Below are 22,456 nucleotides of genomic sequence, written 5' to 3' on the forward strand. Positions count from 1 at the left end.
TCTATGATTGTCATGTGACTGTATTAAAAACCTGGAAATACATTTACATTTAAGTCATTTAGCAGACGCTCTTATCCAGAGCGACTTACATGAAATACATGTACGGTAAAGAGATGAAAGTTTATATATTTACATTTGAAATATTGTCAGGTTAGTTTTCACAGCTGTTTCACAAGGTGTTCATTGTTGTAAATTTTAACATATCTGTTAAAGAACCCCCCTGCCGAGAGCACTACAGGAGCACTGTCTGTCTTTCACCCACCCTCGCCCTTTCTCCCCATCACCTGAGAGATCAATATCTCCTCCAGCTCATGGCTTCAGCCAATCGGACAATAGACATGTGTCTCACCTCTGTGCGTCCTCCAGCCTTGCAGTCTCTCCAGGACCCGATTGGCTAGCCAGCCTGACCCATGCTCTCCAAGGGAGTAAATATTAACTGAACGGTGTTATTCCAGTCTGTGATGATGGAAGTATGTGCATGGGATGGTTGACTACAAAGTAAGTTGCTGTCGCTGTTATCAGTGCAGTATGTGGAGTAGCGGTATTCTATGTAGTTGTCATTTCTATTATTGTTATGTTACTACTAATTGTCTGCAATGATGAGTTTTTGCTCTTATGCGTTTCATTGCAATAGCCTACTATTTGTGCAATATACAGTCCTTGCGATTATTATTACTGTGCTATTGCAATGCTAGTCATTAATTGGGTGTTACTATGTAATACATGGTTACTAGCTTATTATTAGATACAGTCCTTGTTGTTCTATCCCATATCTCATTCTATCGTTCTTTGCAAATATCTATCCAGGTCAGTGTATTTATCTCCTGTATAGCATATTTTTTAACTCTCTGTTTTTGTCCATTACAGAACCATACTCATGTTCATCTTCTCTTGTGTGAGATTAAAGTTACTGTGTGTATTAACTCTTGGGCTGCGTGTATTAACTTTTAACTGTGTGTATTAACTCTTGGGCTGCGTGTATTAACTTTTAACTGTGTGTATTAACTCTTGGGCTGCGTGTATTAACTTTTAACTGTGTGTATTAACTCTTGGGCTGCGTGTATTAACTTTTAACTGTGTGTATTAACTCTTGGGCTGCGTGTATTAACTTTTAACTGTGTGTATTAACTCTTGGGCTGCGTGTATTAACTTTTAACTGTGTGTATTAACTCTTGGGATGCGTGTATTAACTTTTAACTGTGTGTATTAACTCTTGGGCTGCGTGTATTAACTTTTAACTGTGTGTATTAACTCTTGGGCTGCGTGTATTAACTTTTAACTGTGTGTATTAACTCTTGGGCTGCGTGTATTAACTTTTAACTGTGTGTATTAACTCTTGGGCTGCGTGTATTAACTTTTAACTGTGTGTATTAACTCTTGGGCTGCGTGTATTAACTTTTAACTGTGTGTATTAACTCTTGGGCTGCGTGTATTAACTTTTAACTGTGTGTATTAACTCTTGGGCTGCGTGTATTAACTTTTAACTGTGTGTATTAACTCTTGGGCTGCGTGTATTAACTTTTAACTGTGTGTATTAACTCTTGGGATGCGTGTATTAACTTTTAACTGTGTGTATTAACTCTTGGGCTGCGTGTATTAACTTTTAACTGTGTGTATTAACTCGGAGGCGGTGTCAGTGAGTCACAAACCAGTAAAATACGTAGAGCCGGGTTGCTATCCATCTATGATGGTATTTGTTAATTCAACATTGTTAATTGTTGTATCCTAGGACCTATAGTAGGTACATATTTATATGAATGGAGTGGGAATTAGCTCACTGTGATCTGTGTGGTAAGTAACATTAATGTGTCAAGCAGATTACAGGTTTAAATGAATGGAGTGGGAATTAGCTCACTGTGATCTGTGTGGTAAGTAACATTAATGTGTCAAGCAGATTACAGGTTTAAATGAATGGAGTGGGAATTAGCTCACTGTGATCTGTGTGGTAAGTGACATTAATGTGTCAAGCAGATTACAGGTTTATATGAATGGAGTGGGAATTAGCTCACTGTGATCTGTAAGGTAAGTGACATTAATGTGTCAAGCAGATTACAGGTTTATATGAATGGAGTGGGAATTAGCTCACTGTGATCTGTGTGGTAAGTGACATTAATGTGTCAAGCAGATTACAGGTTTATATGAATGGAGTGGGAATTAGCTCACTGTGATCTGTAAGGTAAGAGACATTAATGTGTCAAGCAGATTACAGGTTTATATGAATGGAGTGGGAATTAGCTCACTGTGATCTGTAAGGTAAGTGACATTAATGTGTCAAGCAGATTACAGGTTTATATGAATGGAGTGGGAAATAGCTCACTGTGATCTGTATGGTAAGTGACATTAATGTGTCAAGCAGATTACAGGTTTATATGAATGGAGTGGGAATTAGCTCACTGTGATCTGTAAGGTAAGAGACATTAATGTGTCAAGCAGATTACAGGTTTATATGAATGGAGTGGGAATTAGCTCACTGTGATCTGTAAGGTAAGTGACATTAATGTGTCAAGCAGATTACAGGTTTATATGAATGGAGTGGGAATTAGCTCACTGTGATCTGTAAGGTAAGTAACATTAATGTGTCAAGCAGATTACAGGTTTCCGTTGCTTTTTCCTCAACATAGCCACATTTAAGACATAGATTTCATGTTGTTGAATTGTTAAAAAGATACCCAAAAGTAGTTTGAAGTCATGTTTTCATCTTATTAGTGTAGTGAAGTAATATTAGTATATTACTCTGTACATCAAAGGAGGTTGGTGGCACCTTAATTGGGGAGAGCGGGCTCGTGGTAAAGGCTGGAGCAGAATGAGTGAATTGGTATCACATGGTTTCTATGTGGTTGATTCCAAACCATTTGCTCTGTTCCAGCCATTATTACAAACCGTCCTCCCCTCAGCAGCCTCCACTGCTGTATATACCTCACTTGCAAATCATAATAAGACTTAGCAATTTCAATTAGCCTGTTCAAATGTGTATCTGACTCCATAGAGATTATTTAGCAATTGTCAAGAGACTGTAGTTGAGTTAAAGTAATAGACAATCAAGAAATGTCTGAGAATTTAATTCTAAATACAAGTATACAAAAGAAAAAGCTGAAGTTGCAAAGCATTAACAAGCATTATAAGGAATTCATCTAAGTATGATCAAAGAGCAAGCGAGAGACAAAGAAACCATGGCTTGAGCTCATGGTTCATAGCTCATGGTTCATAGCACATGGAAGAGAAAGAAAGAATGAAGGAAAGAAAATCTCACCACAGTAGTTCAAGAACAAAAAAAGAAAGGAACTCTAAAATCTTTTATAACATCGGAGTTGTTTTGATTAAAAATTTGAGTTGTTCACCAAAAGCATTACTCTAAAGTTAACCTCCAATCAGATATCAGTCCTATATGATGCTATCACAACAGAACCTCTGCTTCTCAGAGGTGTGACAATAGGGGTTGGCAAGACAACACAGAGGAAATATAACGACACAAAGCGAGACCGAGATGCAGACACGGGAGGCAGATGGTTTGAGCTCTGATATTTATTATAATCCAAGGTGTAGGCAAAAGGCAGGTCGGGGACAGGTAAGAGTTCATAACCATGTCAAAGTCCAACACAGTACAAAGCGGCAGGCAGGCTCGATCAGGGAGGGGCAGAACGGTCAGGCAGGGGGACACAGAGTCAGGTGAGGCAAGGGTCACAACCAGGAGGAGGAGAAAAACAGAGAGGAAGATGGGCGACACCTGGAGGGGGGTGGAGACAAGCACAAGGACAGGTGAAACAGATCAGAGTGTACAGGAAATTATTGCATACAGTTGATGAGAGTCACTTCGGGGACTGCCGTACGTAATCTTCCCTTGAACACATCTGATTCGGCATCAGACAGAATTGTTCAAAACCGGACGGCCAAGCACTGTAGTCACGGTAGACATTCTGCAGACCTGCAGTTCATGGTCCTAGCAGCACCACGTCAGAAGTGACATTTTGCATTTAGCATTGTCTTCTGCTTTATACATGCAAATGTAATTAGGTATCACCTTCCTGCACCCAAGCTAGATAGGAATGCTCCTTTCTTCTTTGTAAGATCATAACACACAACTGAAGGAACATCAAAAAATCACTCTTCAATGATCATAAAAAAGTCTGTTTGGATTGGTCAATAGCAACTTCAGATGTGGTTTTGTCAAAAATATATCAAAGATAAATGCATCACATATGACAGTTTACTTGAAATTAAAACATTCCAAATATCTTCAGTGAAGTGATATTTATCATATAAGTATATTATATATACAGTGCATTCGGAAAGTATTCAGACCCCTAGACATTTTCCACATTTTGTTATGTTACAGCCTTGTTCTAAAATTGATTAAATTGTTTTTTTCCCAGATCAATCTACGAACAATACTCCATAATGACAAAGCAAAAACAGTTTTTTAGAAATTTTGGAAAATGTACCAACAATAAAAAACAGATATAACATTAACATAAGTATTCAGACCCTTTACTCAGTACTATATTGAAGCACATTTGGCAGCTATTACAGCCTTGAGTCTTCTTGGGTATGACAAGCCCAGTCAGGTTGGGTGGGGAGCGTCGTTGCATAGCTATTTTCAGGTCTCTCAGATTCAAGTGCGGGCTCTGACTGGGCCACTCAAGCACATTCCGAGACTTGTACCAAAGCCACTCCTGCATTGTCTTGGCTGTGTGCTTGGGGTCGTTGTCCTGTTGGAAGGTGAACCTTCACCCCTGCCTGAGGTCCTGTGGGTTCTGGAGCAGGTTTTCAACAAGGATCTCTCTGTACTTTGCTCCGTTCAGCTTTCCCTCGATCCTGACTAGTTTCTCAGTCCCTGCCGCTGAAAAAGAGTTCAATCTTGGTTTCATCAGACCAGAGAATCTTGTTTCTCATGGTCTGAGAGTCCTTTAGGTGCCTTCTGGCAAACTCCAAGCGGGCTGTCCTGTTCCTTTTACTGAGGAGTGACTTCCGCCTGGCCACTCTACCATAAAGTCCTGATTGGTGGAGTGCTGCAGAGATGGTTGTCCTTCTGGAAGGTTCTCCCGTCTCCACAGAGGAACTCTGGAGCTCTGTCAGAGTTACCATCAGGTTCTTGGTCACGTCCCTGACCAAGGTCCTTCTCCCCTGATTGCTCAGTTTGGTCAGGCGGTCAGCTCTAGGAAGAGTCTTGGTGGTTCCGAAATTCTTCCATTTAAGAATGATGGAGGCCACTGTGTTTTTGAGGATGTTCAATGCTGCAGACATGTTTTGCTACCCTTCCCCAGATCTGTGCCTCGATGCAATCCTGTCTCGGAACTCTACGAACAAATCCTTCGACCCCATGGCTTGGTTTTTGCTCTGACATGCACTCAACTGTGGGACCATATATAGACAGGTGTGCCTTTTCAAATCATGTCCAATCAATTGAATTTACCACAGGTGGACTCCAACCAAATTGTAGAAACATCTCAAGGATGATCAATGGAAACAGGATGCACCTGAGCTCAATTTGGAATATTATAGCAAAGGGTCTGAACAGTTCTGTAAATAAGGTATTTCCGTTTTTATTTTTATACATTTGCTACAACAAAAAAAACAGTTTTTGCTTTGTCATTATGGGCTATTGTGTGTAGATTGCTAAGAAAAAAAACGTTTAATCCATTTTAGAATAAGGCTGTAATGTAACAACATGTGGAAAAAGTCAACATATTCTTTCCAAAATGCACTGTACCTCACATGCAACACATAATAACACTAAACAATTAGCCTATTAAAATGTTTATCTCACTCCATAAAGATTTTTTCGCAATATGCAAGACTATTGTTGAGTAACAATAATAGGCAATCTAGAAATGTCTGAGAATGGAATTCTAAAGAAAGGAAAGAAAGAATCTCACCACAGCAGTTCAGGAACAAAAAGAGAGAGATAGACTCACTGTCTAAGACCCTTTTATAACATCTGAGTTGTTGACCAAAAGCATTACTGTATAGTTAACCTCCAATCAGATATCAGACCTACATGATTTAATCACAACAGAACATCTGCTGCTCAGATGTGTGACAATGGGGGTTGGCAAGATACACACAGAGAATGCTGAATTCCTAAGACAAAAGAGGAAATCCTTGCATACAGTTGATAAGAAGAGTCACTCCGGGGCCTGGGCTGCCCTACATTAGCTAAACAAAACTAGTTTAAGCAGCAAAATTGTAGCGGAAATCAACTTTGTTTACATAGTGGGGATAAAAAGAATGTAAGTTTGGCTGCAATGATCTCCAAAATTCGACGCAATATCACACTGTTGATATAGAAACAGATGCTAATATCTTAAAATGAAATTCCCTTGTGACACAGGGTAGTGGGACACTATTTGGCATTGCAGGCTAGAGCCGGCCCTGAGGAGAGGAGGAGACAAAGGAATCACTCATTTCAGTTGTTCTGTCAGTTCGTCCTTCAGTCAATCAGTCAGTCACTCTTTTGTTGTTGTTTTGATTTTTGAAAGCAGGACGTCACCCCACAGTCATTGCTGAGTCTACCTTGAGACATTCCTACAGTAGACTCTTAGAAAAAAAAGATGCTATCGAGAACCTAAAAGAGTTCTCCGGCTGTCCCCATAGGAGAACCCTTTGACGAACCTTTTTGGTTCCAGGTAGAACCTGTCACGGTTTTCTGTAGGTGAAAGAGAGTCAGACCAAAATGTGGCGTGGCTATTACGATCCATGTTTAATGAAACAGAAGTAAACACGAATCAAATACAAAACAACAAACGTAACAGGAAAACTGAAACAGCCTAAATCTGGTGCAAACTAGTACACGACAGACATAAGGACAGGAAAAGGAACAATCACCCACAAAACCCAACACCAAACAGGCTACCTAAATATGGTTCCCAATCAGAGACAATGACTAACACCTGCCTCTGATTGAGAACCATATCAGGCCAAACACAGAAACAGACAAACCAGACACACAACATAGAATGCCCACTCAAATCACACCCTGACCAAACAAAACATATAAACATACAAAGCAAACTATGGTCAGGGTGTGACAGAACCGTTTTGGTTCTATTGGATTCAATGTAGAACTATTTCCCCAGAGGCTTCTACATGGAAACCAAAATAGTTCTACCTGGAACCAAAAAGGGTTCTACCTGTTCTCCTATGGGGACAGCCGAAGAACCCTTTTCTAACCCTTTTTTCTAAAAGTGTATTAGTCATTAGTCATGATTCTGCACTTTATAAGAACCCAATCTTCAAAAACCTTCATCAGTTGTGGAGAGATAGAGAGATAATTGTATTTATTTATTTAACTAGGTAAGTCAGTTAAGAACAAATCAATTTACAATGATGGCCTACACCGGTCAAACCCAGACAAGGCCAATTGTGCCCATCCCTATGGAACTCCAAATCACGGTCAGTTGTGATACAGCCTGGAATCGAACCAGGGTGTCTCAAATACTGAGATGCAGTGCCCTAGACCGCTGCGGCAGTCGGGAGCCCTGTGTGGGAGATGTGGAGAGGTAGAAAGAGAGAGAGGTGGAGAGAGTCATCGAAGTTTGTGAGGTAGAGAAGTATTGAGGGGAAGAGAAAAATAATGGTTGAGAGAGGTATTGAGAGGAAGAGAGGTAGAGAGACAGATGTGATTATCTATTTATTATACCCCCCTTCCTATCCTCCTGGCATGCCCGGGCCCATTAGGCACCCCCGGGCCCATTAGGATCAGCAGTAGGGTCAGCAGGGCTGAGGGAAGCATCACACAGTAATTAGGACCCCTCAGTCTGCTCCACTCACTACAGTTCTGCTTTGCTGGGCTCAGGACTACCTTGTCATGTGGACACACACACACGCACACACAGACAAGCATGCAAGCACAGGCACACACACACACACACACACACCTGTCAGACCAAGTCAGGCAGGACGATGGGTGTATCTTCATCAATGTATGAGCTTGACACCTTGATAAGCTCATTCCCTGACGATGGCTCACGGCTCTTCGTACTTGGCAACTTCAACCTCCCGTCGTTTGCGTTCAATTAATTTCTTTCCAACTCTCTCTTTCCCCTCCTTGTCACTTTGACCTCACCCTTTCCAAATCTCCTCCGACTCACAAGGCAAGCAATCCGCTTGACCTCATCTTTACGAGAGGCTGCTCCCCTACTAATCTTACTGCAACCCCCCTCTTATCACCACTTTGTTTCCTTTTCTGTCTCCCTTTCCCCCAACCCTAATCATGTGCCATCACAATCTTCTCTCTCTCTCTTCTTCTATCCTATCATCTCTCCCTTCTGCTAAATCCTTCTCCCTCCTGTCTCCTGATTCTGCCTCTTCGACCCTATTATCCTCCCTTTCCGCATCCTAAGCATCCCTGCGTGCTGGCTCAACCCTTCCCTCCTGCTCCGTGTCTGAGTGACTCATTGCGAACTTACAGAACAGGGCTGTGGGAAGCTGAGCGAAAATGGAGGAAAACTAACCTTTCGGAGGACCTATCATCCTTTCACTCCCTCCTCTCTACCTTCTCATCCTCTGTATCTGCTGCTAAATCCACTTTCCATCACTTTAAATGTCAAGCTTCTGCCTCTAACCCTAGGAAACTCTTTTCCACCTTCTCCTTCCTTAATCTTCCACCCCCCTCCTCCCTCCCCCTCTCTGCAGACAACTTTGGAAAAAAGGATGACGACAACCGCTACTCATTCACTCAGCCTATTTAGTCCACTGATCTCACTCACACAGAACTACCCTATGCCTTGACCTCTTTCTTCTCATTCGCTCCAAATGACATCCTGCTACTAGTGAGGTCTGGCTCCCCGGCAACCTTCCCGCTCAGCCCTCCCTTCTCCAGACCATCTCTGGAGACCTCCCATTCCTCACTTCCCTCATCAACTCATCCCTGACCACTGGCTGTGTCCCCTCTGACTTCAAAATGGTCAGAGTTGCTCCCCTCCTCAAGAAACCAACACTGGACTCATCTGACATATAGACCTGTCTACCTTCTTTCTTTTTTCCCCAAAACTCTTTCCATAAACTTTCTTGTTATCTCTGTCAGAACAATCTTCTTGACCCTAACCAGTCAGGTTTCAAGACATTTCACTCAACTGATATTGCTCTTCTCTATGTCATGGAGGCTCTCCGCACTGCCAAAGCTGTTCTCATCCTCCTAGATCTATACACTGCCATTGACACCGTGAACCATCCTCCACTATCTCAGGGCTGGACGTCTCAGGCTATGCACACTCTTGAATTGCATCCTGCCTGACGTGGAGAGGATCTGTGCCTGCACCACGTACTCTCACTACTGGTGTCCCCCAGGGCACGGTTCTAGGCCCTCTACTATTCTCTCTATACACCAAGTCACTCGGCTCCTTCATAACCTCACATGGTCTCTCCTATCATTGCTATGTGATGACCTCCTCTGAAACCCAGGTGCCGCCACGCATCTCTGCGTGCCTGGCAGATATCTCAACTTCGATGTTGTCCCACTTAGCTATCTTAAGATGAATGCATGAACTGTAAGTTTCTCTGGATAAGAGTGAAATGACTAACATGCCATAATAATAAGTCTATAACTATATGGTTCGTTAGAATTGAACACATTTCACCTTCTTGGAAATGCAAACACTGGGAAACATGTTGCCTCCAAACTTTGCTCAGGCCAGGTGTGCTAATGCTTCTTTCACATTTATGTTACTGTGATACCAGCAATGCAAATTCTGTAAATTCAATGTAATTGGAACTTAAAAATCCATTTAGTCTTCATTTTGGTGAGTTGCTGAATGAGAATGCCCCAAAAGTGATGCGTAGGCATGTAAGATGAACTGTGATTCTCCATCACGTTGCGATAAATGCTGCAATGGAGAATCTCCATTACCCAGCCATGAGTGTTTGTCTTTATCTTGCATCCATTAGGTACATGCAAGCAAGCCACATTAGATGCCTGTCCAGCAATTAACCTCTAGCGTCGAGCAATCCCGTATCCCGGAGCGTAATCATAGCCTCAAGCTCATTAGCATAACGCAACGTTAACTATTCATGAAAATCGCAAATGAAATGAAAGAAATATATTCACTCACAAGCTTAGCCTTTTGTTAACAACACTGTCATCTCAGATTTTCAAAATATGCTTTTCAACCATCGCTACACAAGCATTTGTGTAAGAGGTATTGATAGCTAGCATAGCATTAGCCTAGCATTCAGCAGGCAACATTTTCACAAAAACAAGAAAAGCATTCAAATAAAATAATTTACCTTTGAAGAACTTTGGATGTTTTCAATGAGGAGACTCTCAGTTAGATAGCAAATGTTCAGTTTTTCCAAAAATATTATTTGTGTAGGAGAAATCGCTCCGTTTTGTTCATCACGTTTGGCTAAGAAAAAACCCTGAAAATTCAGTCATTACAACGCCAAACTTTTTTCCAAATTAACCTTGAACCATAATATCGACAGAAACATGGCAAACGTTGTTTAGAATCAATCCTCAAGGTGTTTTTCACATATCTATTCAATGATAAATCATTCGTGGCAGTTGCCTTTCTCCTCTGAACCAAATGGAAAAGTGCACGCAGCTGGAGATTGCGCAATAATTTCGACAGAGGACACCAAGCGGACACCTGGTAAATGTAGTCTCTTATGGTCAATCTTCCAATGATATGCCTACAAATACGTCACAATGCTGCAGACACCTTGGGGAAACAACAGAAAGTGTAGGCTCATTCCTGGCGCAATCACAGCCATATAAGGAGACATTGGAACACAGCGCATTCCAAATCTGGGGCACTTCCTGTATGAAATTTCATCTTGGTTTCGCCTGTAGCATTAGTTCTGTGGCACTCACAGACAATATCTTTGCAGTTTTGGAAACGTCAGAGTGTTTACTTTCCAAAGCTGTCAATTATATGCATAGTCGAGCATCTTTGCGTGACAAAATATCTTGTTTAAAACGGGAACATGTTTTTATCCAAAAATTAAAAGAGCGCCCTCTATATCGAAGAAGTTAAATGACAGAGAACATTTTTGGCGAATGCTGAAAAAAAGTATAATGTTCAAGGTTTTGCATTCCTCCCTCCCTTTCCCTCTCTCCCAAATTTCCACTACTATGTTTGAGCTGATGCACATCCAACTCAACATCCAGGTTTTGGTTGGAAATAAGCTTACTAACAGTATCACATTAGAATTAAAGGAAAGAGAAATAGGAATGGCAATGGTGGCTTCATTTCAGAAGTCATTTGCATCATCGTCTCTCTCAGCAAAAAAATATGTCTCATTTCCTAATGAGCAAGGGAGCAGATTTAATGTTCAGTAGCTGATGAAATCAAGGAGTTGCAACACACTGTAAATTCAACAACGACTCAGAGCACTGAGAACCTAAAGGATCCTGAAAACTAGTAGGCGCTCTATTCAATAAGATCTGCTTTAGCTGACATCCACATAGCAGTTGCTTTGGCATAGCGGTTGTTTTGGAGGTGGAACTGCGTTAAAGCGGTCAAATCCACCAGCAGCTCCTGGCATTAAACCTGAAGCGATTGGCTTCATTAAAAGAAAGCCCATGCAGTCTTGTTTACAAGTTTGAACACTGAAATGTGAGCTATAATCTACTCTTCGATTTGGCTAATAAAAATCCACATTATTTCATGATTTTGAATTTGAGCATCATTATTTCTATATAGCCCACACTTTCTTATTCTGAACTTCTAAGGGAAGCATGGTCAAGAGCAGCTGTTCACCGATTGGACAGCGCCAACGCAGTTCCACCTCCGACGCAGCCAAAACATCAGCTATGCAGGTGTTGGCTGTCGCCGATTAACGCTTGACCTGATGGAGTCTAGGCCTTGTAGATTTCATGCCTGACAACTCAAACTGAATTATTCCGCTGCTGTAGGTTTGCTACATACTTCAGTCTGAGACTGCCATAATTGAAGTTTTCTTCGATGGAGTTTAATGGTGGTTGGCATCCAATATTTATGGTGCATTACCACCACCAACTGTACGGGGGTAAAAAGGAAACTCCATATGGTGATGGGGCGGGGGGCTAATCCACATAACCTAAAACACAAAATCTATATCTTACTCCCTCAATTCTTCAATCTTCCATATCTCCCTCCCCAGGCTCTAGGACCTGACAAGGTATCACTGCTCGAGACAGTGCTTCATGTTACTCCTTCCCTGAGAAATCCTTTAGTCCCCGGACGCATCCACAATAATGACCATCTTCCTGGACTGCCACTCCACTTTAGCCATGCCATTGATTGCCATTGCCATAAAATTCACAAAGTCCGCCTTTACACGTAACATCCCTGGATCCTGCTGGTGGAAAGAGAACTCTGCAGCCTGCATTAAAGGCCTTCCATGGAGTCCTCAAGAGTACCTTTTGTTCCCTCCACCTTTTTGACAGCCTGTACATGGCCAGGACTTTGACAACCTCCTGTAGCTTTATGCTTTCCACCACAGTTGCAACACTTTACAGCTTCTTCATAAGAAACACCATGAACTTCTTTTCCACAACTTCTAAATCTTGGATTCATCTGCCTGCAGACACTCTTTACATTGCAAGGGCCATCGTTGAAATCAGTTGTGGTAACGTCAAAATGAGGGGTCTTGTACAAAACAAAGTCTCCAGCGATTGGATCATCTCTAACCAATCAGAGTACCAAAGCCAATGATGAATTTTCAAAATGGCACTTTACCCACATGTGTTCTGTTCTGGCTCTGGCCCAACCCATTGGCTTCTGGGACCAATCAGAATGGTGCGAATGTGTTTGCATTCTAGAAATTGTTTGAGAGGCACTCAGATCTAGACTCATTGAACGTCTGTGGTCGTGCCATAGCGATTGGCCGGAGCAAGGAGTTTGGGTAGCCAGTCAAGTAGATCTCATGCATGCGCTTAGAAGAGGTGAAGAGGGCACAGTTCTCTTGACGGTGGTGCAGTATGATGTGTTATGAATATATATGTATAACCAGTTTAATAATTTTGGCTAAACTTCTAACCATTAAACTAGGAGAATGAGTGCACAGAGATACAGTAACTTAGAGTACAGTTCTGCACTAAAGGTCAGTAATGTACTGTCTGTGTGTCTGCTCCTTGTAAAACATCATGAATCTTTAACGTGGCAACAGAACTGAGTGTGTTGATATTGCTCCCAAAAGCACACTTGACTGTGGCTTTACGAAAATAGCTCATGAGTTTATTTTATTTCGCAGCACTTTACCACACTTTCTTTCGGTTTTCACTCCTCAGCCATAGTGATGAGTGCACATCTTCAGCTGACTCTACTGAGTTTTGACTAGTAGTCTCATTGAGTTGGTGAGCTCTGCAGTATACATTATGACAGTTGTTGCAGTGGAGTGAAGCATGGGTTTTAAAAACTGAACAAGGTGTCAGTTTACAGTTTAGAAACAGCCAAAGTCTTCAGGTAAGACATTTCCACATCCATATCTGTCAAACACCATCCATCCAGCCTACAGCTCCACGGATAATCTCTAAACACCACAGAGAGAACATCCCCTAAGGCTATTCCTCACTAGATATATTAGATATATTTTGGTTCTTGCTGTCAGTCTCTCCCCTGAGCCTGTGTGTTTGATAGAGGTGAAACTAGAAAACACACTGCATCAAGTACAGCCATAAAGCATTGTCTAATCCCACTGACCAAAAGCACTCCTGTTTGTTGAAAGGTGAGGTTTTCCATTGCATATTAATTAGCATGTACTGTATATATATATAATACTATACCCACAAGGTAGGATAACCTGCAACATCCAAATACCTGAGCCAGTAACTCCAGTGGGTGTGGTACCATATTTCATCTATTACCTGAAAGTGGAATTTTAGGTACGGGTTGATTGTCCCTATAGTCCTGACGTTGTTTCACTGTTATTAAATGTGAATAAGCCAGCCATGAAGTGGGCATACACCCTGGGAATAGTGTCAGCAATAACAATTTCTGTTTTATTAATATTTAAAAAGGCCCACGTCGGCAGCCTTTGTTTTCACCTACAACCCTGAATTCAAAGTCGTGATCAATGACGTTGAATTCTAATCATCCCTGACAAACTATGAGATTTCATATAGTTCACAGTATTTGCGGAGTCATCGCTGGGCCTAACTCAAACTTTCCCTTGACTCATGCATTGATGTCAGTATCATATTGCAAAACCCATTATTACCCCTCAACTGAGGCAAAGAGAGCACCGAACAGAAAAGCCAGTGGGTAGTGTATAGCTCTGTGTGTGTGTGTGTGGGGGGGGGGGGGGTATGTTTTACCAGTCCATTACTTTTCAAAGACAGCCACAACAGAATTGGATGCTGGTTGAAAATGAGGGCATGACAGAGTGTGATGGTGCAAGACAAGCAACGTTTATCAACCAGAGGATAAAAGAAACACAAGGCGCACTAGGTTGACTGGCTTCAGGGTGTTCTATCGAGAATATAAATTACAGCATATGTACTAAAGTACTTTGGACTTGGACTTTTAGATGAACTTTTATTTTCCCGAGGGAATTGGTGATGTCAGGCACATACAAACACAAAGTAATTAACATAACAGCATGTTACATTGATATACATAGTGCACAAAACCCCACACAAAATTCACATCCAGTCTTGTGGATATGTCCGTCCTGTAGACATGTACAGTGGGGTCTGGAATTATTAACACCCTTGATAAAGATGAGCAAAAATTACAGTATAAAATAAATAATTCAAATAATGAGCTATATTGTATGCTCAAAAAAGTTTGCATTGCCAAAGAGCTATATTCCCATATCATCCAACAAATGTAGACATCTGTAGTTTGCTAAAAGGCATTTGCACTTGAATTAAAACCGGTGCTTTGGTCAGATTACATGAAAATAGAGGTCTTTGGCCATGCACACCAGTGGTGGGGTTTGGCGTTGAAATTACAATGCATAAGCAGAAAATCCTATTTTACAGTAGGTTTGTGGTTGAGGATCTTTGATATTATGGGGCTATTTTGCTTCCACATGTCCTGGGGCCCTTGTAAGGCTGAAACGTGGCCACAAGTGGATCTTCCAGCAAGAAAAGCAAAACAAAGAAATGGTTCATTGGCCATTTTGCAAAGGCCATCTCAGTCTCTGGATTTATAACCCATTGAAAACACGTGGTTTGAATTAAAGAGTGCAGTCTATAAGCACAGGCAAATGATGTCAAAGATCTGGCAGGATTCTGTATGGAGGAATGGTCTAACATTTTGGATCCCACTGTATATATATATTTTTTATAGTTTCGTGTTTTTAACTCAGATCAGTCCTGTAGTATCCCACAGCATATATTGCAGGCTGATTACAATTCTTTGCTCTGTGGAGGTAAATATCTTGTCATGTAAATCTAATCTTGTTGGCATATGATGCAGACGAAACAACAATTTTCCGACCAATATGCAATATTCATCCTTCATAAATAATTAATTTGTTTGCTCACAGCTCAGCTGCAAGTGACTGTGGGGTGTATATGCATGGTAGAATGAAGCAGCATTTATATTTTATCCACATACATCGCTTTACCCCATACTTCATTGCTTTCTGCGATTGCTCCCGGCCTCAATAAGGCTTTAGAAAATAGCTCATTTTCACAATCAGGCCATTCACGTAGAATCACACACAGTTCAAACCACAAATAATTACAATGCAAATTAATATAACATATTTAGAAGTTTTTGTGTTATTTTTTTTTTAATCTACAGAAATTCAACAAGATGGCGCCGACAGACATGGCAGCTCTGCTTCTAGCTCCTAAGCAACTTTGCAATATATACGTGTATATATATGTTATTTCTTACATTATTAGCCCAGAAGGTTTTCGTGTTATTACATAAAGCCAGAAAGAACTTTTGGATATCAGCACAGCGGTCACTCACCAGCAATCCCAACAGAAATATTACTTTCCCAAATTGGATCCATTGTTCTTTCCCAACAAGACAACTGAATTTATCCCAGAGACTGCTCCAAGATGCCGCCCACGGAGAAGAGGTATTCAGAGTGGACTTCTGTCTCAACTCAGGGACTGTAACATACTCTGTTTCACAGAATCATGGCTCTCTCCGGATAAACTGTCCCATCTATAAAGCCAGCTGGGTCCTCTGCGCAGACAGGAATAAAAAACGCTTGGGAAGAAGAAAGGCGGAGGTTTGATGATTAACTACTCATGGTGTGATTGTGATAATGTACAGGAACTCAAGTCGTTTTGTTCACCCAACCTTCACCCAACCTTATTGTTCACAATAAAATGCTGACCGCATTGCCTCCCAAGAGAATTCTCTTCAGTTATCATCAAATCCATGTACATTCCCCCTCAAGCCGATACCGCGATGAGGAACTACACTGGATATTGTGTGAACTGGACACCAGATATCCTGAGGCCGCATTTATTGCAGCAGGGGACCTGAACAAAGCAAATCTGAGGAAAACTCCACCGAAATTCAATCAACACGTTGTCTGTAGTACTCACTCTTCAAAAACTCTTGACCATTGTTACTCTCCCTTCCGTGATGGCTAAAAGGCCCTCCTCCACCCTCCCTTTGGCAAATCAGATTATGACTCCCTTCCGCTCCACTCTTCCTTTAGGCAGAAACTCAAACAGGAAGTACCTGTGCTAAGGTCTATTCAATGCTGGTCTGACCAATCGGGAATCCATGTGTCAAGATTGTTTTCCTCACACGGATTGGGTTTGCCTCTGAGAATAACATTGACATATACACTGACACAGTGACTGAGTTCATCATGAAGTTTATACATTGTTCCTACAGTGACTATTAAAACCTACCCAAACCAAAAACCATGAATAGATGGCAGCATTCGAGAAAAACTGAAAGTGCGGACCACCGCATTTAACGACGGCAAGGTGACTGCGAATATCCTCCTGTGAGGATCCAAATAGGTCAGATCAGCTTTGCTATAAATAACTTCAACCTCTCATCCGCAGAGGGGGGTGGAGAAAATGGTGGGGGTTAACACCTCACACCCTGTTGTAAATCAAGGAGAGAAGATTCAGGTTTTCCTCTCCAAATTCACCAGAGGAATGTGCTTTGAGAGGCTTGTTAAGGATCATATGACCTCCGGCTTACCTGATACCCTAGACCCACTTCAATTTGCATACCGCCCCAATAGATCAACAGACGATGCAATCACCATCGCACTGCACACTATCCCATCTGGATAAGAGGAATACCTATGTAAGAATGCTCATCACTAACTATAGCTTAGCCTTCAACACCATAGTAACCACCAAGTTCACCATTAGGCTCAGGATGATCAATGGAAACAGGATGCACCTGAGTTCAATTTCAAGTCTCGTACCAAAGGGTCTGAATACTTATGTAAATGTGATATTTCATTTTTTATACATTTCTAAACATTTCATAAACCCCAGTCTCTACGTCAACAGTGAAGACGCAACTCTGGGATGTTGTCCCTCAAGGCAAAGTTGCAAAGAAAAATACATATCTCAGACAAGCCAATAAAAATATAAGATTAAGATGGGCAAAAGAACAGCCACTGTACAGAGGAACTCTGCCTAGAAGGCCAGCATCCCGGAGTCGCCTCTTCACTGATGACGTTGAGACTGGTGTTTTGAGGGACTATTTAATGAAGCTGCCAGTTGAGGACTTTGCGCTGTTCTATGAAGGGAGTAGCACACAGCGTTGTACGAGATCTTCAGTTTCTTGGCAATATCTCACATGGAATAGCCTTCATTTCTCAGAGCACAAGACTTATAAGTTTCAGAAGAAAGGTTTTTGTTTATGACCATTTTGAGCCTGTAATCGAATCCACAAATACAGATGCTCCAGATACTCCAAAGACGGACAGTTTAATTGCTTCTAAAATCAGAACAACAGTTTTCAGCTGTGCTAACATAATTGCAAAAATGTTTTTCTAATAATCAATTAGCCTTTTAAAATGATAAACTTGGATTAGCTAACACAGGAGTGATGATTGCTGGTAATGGGCCTCTGTACACATATCTAGATATTCCATTAAAAATCAGCTGTTTCCAGCTACAATATTCATTTACAACATTAACTGTGTCTACACCGTATTTCTGATCAATTTTATGTTATTTAATGCATAACATTTTTTTCTTTCAAAAACAGGGACATTTTGAAGTGACCCCAAACTTTTGAACGGTAATGTACATATATATATACACATACACACACTCCAGACAATGACAGAGCTCGTCCTAATAATTATATATTTCTTAATTTTACTTTTAGATGTGTGTATTGTTATGAATTGTTAAATATTACTGCACTGTTGGAGCTAGGAACATAAGCATTTCACTACACCCGCAATAAATCTGATAAATATGTGTATGCGACCAATACAATTTGATTTGATTCCGACATTTCACACATACAAACAATAATAAGTGTTTGAAAATAAATCATTTCATAAAAAGTTTGTAATTTACTCAAAATGAAACCAATGCTTGCTCAACTATGACGAAAATTGACAAAAGTTTACTTTCAAACTGTCACGTTCTGACCTTTATTTCCTTTGTTTTGTCATTATTTAGTATGGTCAGGGCGTGAGTTGGGGTGGGCAGTCTATGTTTGTTTTTCTATGATTTGAGTATTTCTATGTATCGGTCTAGTATGGTTCTCAATCAGAGGCAGGTGTCATTAGTGAGAGAGAGGGAGGTAGTAATGGGGAGGTAGTCAGAGAGAGAGAGGGAGGTAGTGAGACAGAGAGAGAGGGAGGTAGTCATGGGGAGGTAGTCAGAGAGAGAGAGGGAGATAGGGAGGTAGTCATGGGGAGGTAGTCAAAGAGAGAGAGAGAGAGAGAGAGAGGGAGGGGGAGGTAGTCATGGGGAGGTAGTCAGAGAGAGAGAGAGAGGTAGTCATGGGGAGGTAGTCAAAGAGAGAGAGAGAGAGAGAGAGGGGGGGGGAGGTAGTCATGGGGAGGTAGTCAGAGAGAGAGAGAGAGGTAGTCATGGGGAGGTAGTCAGAGAGATAGAGATGGGTAGTCAGAGAGAGAGATAGGGAGGTAGTCATGGGGAGGTAGTCAAAGAGAGAGAGAGAGAGAGAGAGAGGGGGGGAGGTAGTCATGGGGAGGTAGTCAGAGAGAGAGAGAGAGGTAGTCATGGGGAGGTAGTTAGTTTTTTTTTTTTTTTGTCTCTGATTGAGAATCATACTTAGGTAGCCTGGGTTTCACTGTGTTTGTGGGTGATTGTTTGTTGTTTGTTGATTGTTTGTTTTCACCAGATAGGCTGTTTAGGTTTTCTCACGTTTATTGTTTTTGTTAGTTTATTCATGTATAGTGTCTTTATTAAAGTACCATGAATAACCACCACGCTGCGTTTTGGTCTGCCTCTCCTTCACCTCAAGAAAACCGTTACAGAATCACCCACCACAACAGGACCAAGCGGCGTGGTGACAGGCAGCAGCAGCAGGAGCAGCGAAAAGAGGAATGGACATGGGAGGACGTTTTGGACGGCAAGAGTATGGACTATACTACTTGGGAGGAAATAGACAGGTGGGCGGTCGACCCAGGAGGAGTGCCGGAGCCCGCCTGGGATTCGCTGGAGCAGTGCGAAGAGGGGTATAGGAGAATGGAGTTGGAGAGACAAGCACGTCGGCGTGGATGGAAGCCTGAGAGTCAGCCCCAAAAATTTCTTGGGGGAAGGCACACAGGAAGTGTGGCGAAGCCAGGTAGGAGACCTGCGCCAACTTCCTGTGCTTACCTGGGGGCGAGAAAGACCAGGCAGGCACCGTGTTATGCGGTGGAGCGCACGGTGTCCGCAGTGCGGGTGCATAGCCCGGTGCCGTACATACCAGCTCCGCGTATCGGCCAGGCTAGAGTGAGCATCGAGCCAAGTGCCATGAAGCCGGCTCTACGCATCTGGTCCCCAGTGCGTCTCCTTGGGCCGGCTTACATGGCACCAGCCTTGTGCACGGTGTCCCCGGTTCACCTGCATTGCCCAGTGCAGGCTATTCCACCTCGCCGCACTGGCAGGGCGACCGGGAGCATTCAACCGTGTAAGGTTGGGCAGGCTCGGTGCTCAAGAGCTCCAGTGCGCCTGCACGGTCCGGTCTATCCGGTACCACCTCCACGCACCAGCCCTCCGGTGGCAGCCACCTGCACCAGGCTGTCTCTCCGTCTCATCCCTATAGGCGCTCCCGCCTGTCCAGTGCTGCTGGAGCATTCCTCCTCTCCAGCGCAGCCAGAGCTCCCGCCCCTCATTCCAGAGGCGCCAGAGCTCCTCAGTCCAGCGCTGCTAGAGCCTTCCTCCTCTCCAGCGCTGCCGGAGTCTCCCGCCTGTTTGGCGCTGCCAGAGCTCCCGCCCCTCAGTCCAGAGGCGCTAGAGCCCCTCATTCCAGAGGCGACAGAGCTACTCAGTCCAGAGCTGCCAGAGGCTTCCTCTCCAGCATTGCCGGAGCTTCCCGTCTGCCCAGTGCCATCAGAGTCGCCAGTCTGCCCAGCGCCTTCTGAGCTACCCGTCTGACCAGCGCCATCTGAGCTACCCGTCTGCCCAGCGTCGCCTGAGCCACCCGTCTGCCCAGCGCCGCCTGAGCCACCCGTCTGCCCAGCGCCGCCAGTGCCGCCAGTCTGCCCAGCGCCGCCAGTGCCGCCAGTCTGCAAGGAGCCGCCAGTGCCGCCAGTCTGCAAGGAGCCGCCAGTGCCGCCAGTCTGCAAGGGACCGCCAGTGCCGCCAGTCTGCAAGGGGCCGCCAGTGCTGCCAGTCAACCAGGGGCCGCCAGTGCCGCCAGTCAGCCAGGGGTCGCCAGTCAGCCAGGGGCCGCCAGTGCCGCCAGTCAGCCAGGGGCCGCCAGTGTCGCCAGTCAGCCAGGGGCCGCCAGTGCCGCCAGTCAGCTCAGAGGCGCCAGAGCCCCTCAGCCCAGAGCTTCCGCCCCTCTGTCCAGAGCTTCCGCCCCTCTGTCCCGAGCTGTCCCTCAGTCCAGTGGGGTCATTTAGTAGGGTCTCCGTGGTTGGTTAGGAGGCCACGGAAGCGGACAAGAAGGTGGACTAAGAAATGGTGAAGTGGGGTCCGCGTCCTGCGCCAGAGCCGCCACCGAGGACAGACGCCCACCCAGACCCTCCCCTATAGGTTAAGGTTTTGCGGCCAGAGTCCGCACCTTTTGGGGGGAGGGGTACTGTCACATTCTGACCTTTATTTCCTTTGTTTTGTCATTATTTAGTATGGTCAGGGCGTGAGTTGGGGTGGCCAGTCTATGTTTGTTTTTCTATGATTTGGGTATTTCTATGTTTCGGCCTAGTATGGTTCTCAATCAGAGGCAGGTGTCAGTAGTTGTCTCTGATTGAGAATCATACTTAGGTAGCCTGGGTTTGACTGTGTGTTTGTGGGTGATTATTCCTGTCTCTGTGTTTGTTTTCCGCAGATAGGCTGTTTAGGTTTTCTCACGTTTATTGTTTTTGTTAGTTTATTCATGTATAGTGTCTTTATTAAAGTACCATGAATAACCACCACGCTGCGTTTTGGTCCGCCTCTCCTTCACCTCAAGAAAACCGTTACACAAACTTTAAGTGCTATATTTTTCCGGCCACCATTTTTGTGCACAAAAGCGCTCTGTGAATGGCGGAACATCAATTGCTGTGCACTCTGTCATGACCTGCCCTCCTTGATGGAGATCAAAGGCGCCGGCTAATCAAAGGTTTCAAGACCCCCTGCCCTTCTCCTGGGGGAGTTGGGCAGTTTTATGACATTTGTAAATACCTTGCAGGAACTTTCTCTCCCACTGCGGAAAAGTAAATTAAAAATCCCTTGTTACAACAGAGAGAGATTTTGCAGTACTGTAACAAAAGGTTGGACATTGAAATAACATTTCTAACATAAATAATGTGGGAAATGGTTGGTGGGACTTAAACAATAATCACATCAAATCAGTTGTTGTTGGACGGTAAAACTAAATAACTGTATCTTTGAAAGTGTACGCATTCAAGGGGTCAGGTTTATATCTAAATGTTGTAAAAATGTATATAATTGAATATAAAACTACTTGTGAGAATATGAAATGTGATTTTAGCCTTCTAAATTAGATAATGGTTTTCCATATAGACTTTTGCCAAGTCAGTAACCACGCCCACGTGAGCACAGACATTGTGGCAATGGGATGGAACCGCCATCCAAGGCGAGTGAATTAAAGGACTTGCTGATGCTGAAAAATGTACATATTAGACCAGAGAATGTGATCTCTAGAGACCAGCGTGACCGACAGCATGAGCTGAACGGTACGAAATGTTTAGAAACTTTCAACAGAGAAGAAGAAAATCTCTATCAACCAAAACATGCTGGGTTGCTGCCGGTGTGGACAGTGGTCTTAGCTGTACCCTGAATAATCAACCATTTAGACCAGTATACGGACGGTAAGCTGGACGTCACAAATGGTTTAAAGCTAAAGACTCGTCTACGTGCAACGCGAGCTGAATACGTTACAAAATGGTTTAAAGACTAAAATATCAGAAAATGGTAATACCCTCTGAAACTCTTTATCAAAGAAGACTACACAGG

At 43.1% G+C, this 22,456-nt stretch overlaps 1 long non-coding RNA gene across 1 annotated transcript in view; it reads right to left on the bottom strand.

Moving 5' to 3' along the window:
- Window positions 1-3,455: 3,455 nt before the first annotated feature.
- Window positions 3,456-22,456, bottom strand: part of LOC135505692 (uncharacterized) — a 59,114-nt gene continuing 40,113 nt past the window's right edge. The window contains exon 3 of the long non-coding RNA XR_010450306.1: window positions 3,456-3,724. This is a non-coding gene — a long non-coding RNA (uncharacterized LOC135505692). The remainder of the gene's footprint in view (window positions 3,725-22,456) is intronic.

Source organism: Oncorhynchus masou, chromosome 19 (assembly GCF_036934945.1).
Source record: "Oncorhynchus masou masou isolate Uvic2021 chromosome 19, UVic_Omas_1.1, whole genome shotgun sequence".
Taxonomy (NCBI): Eukaryota; Metazoa; Chordata; class Actinopteri; order Salmoniformes; family Salmonidae; genus Oncorhynchus; species Oncorhynchus masou.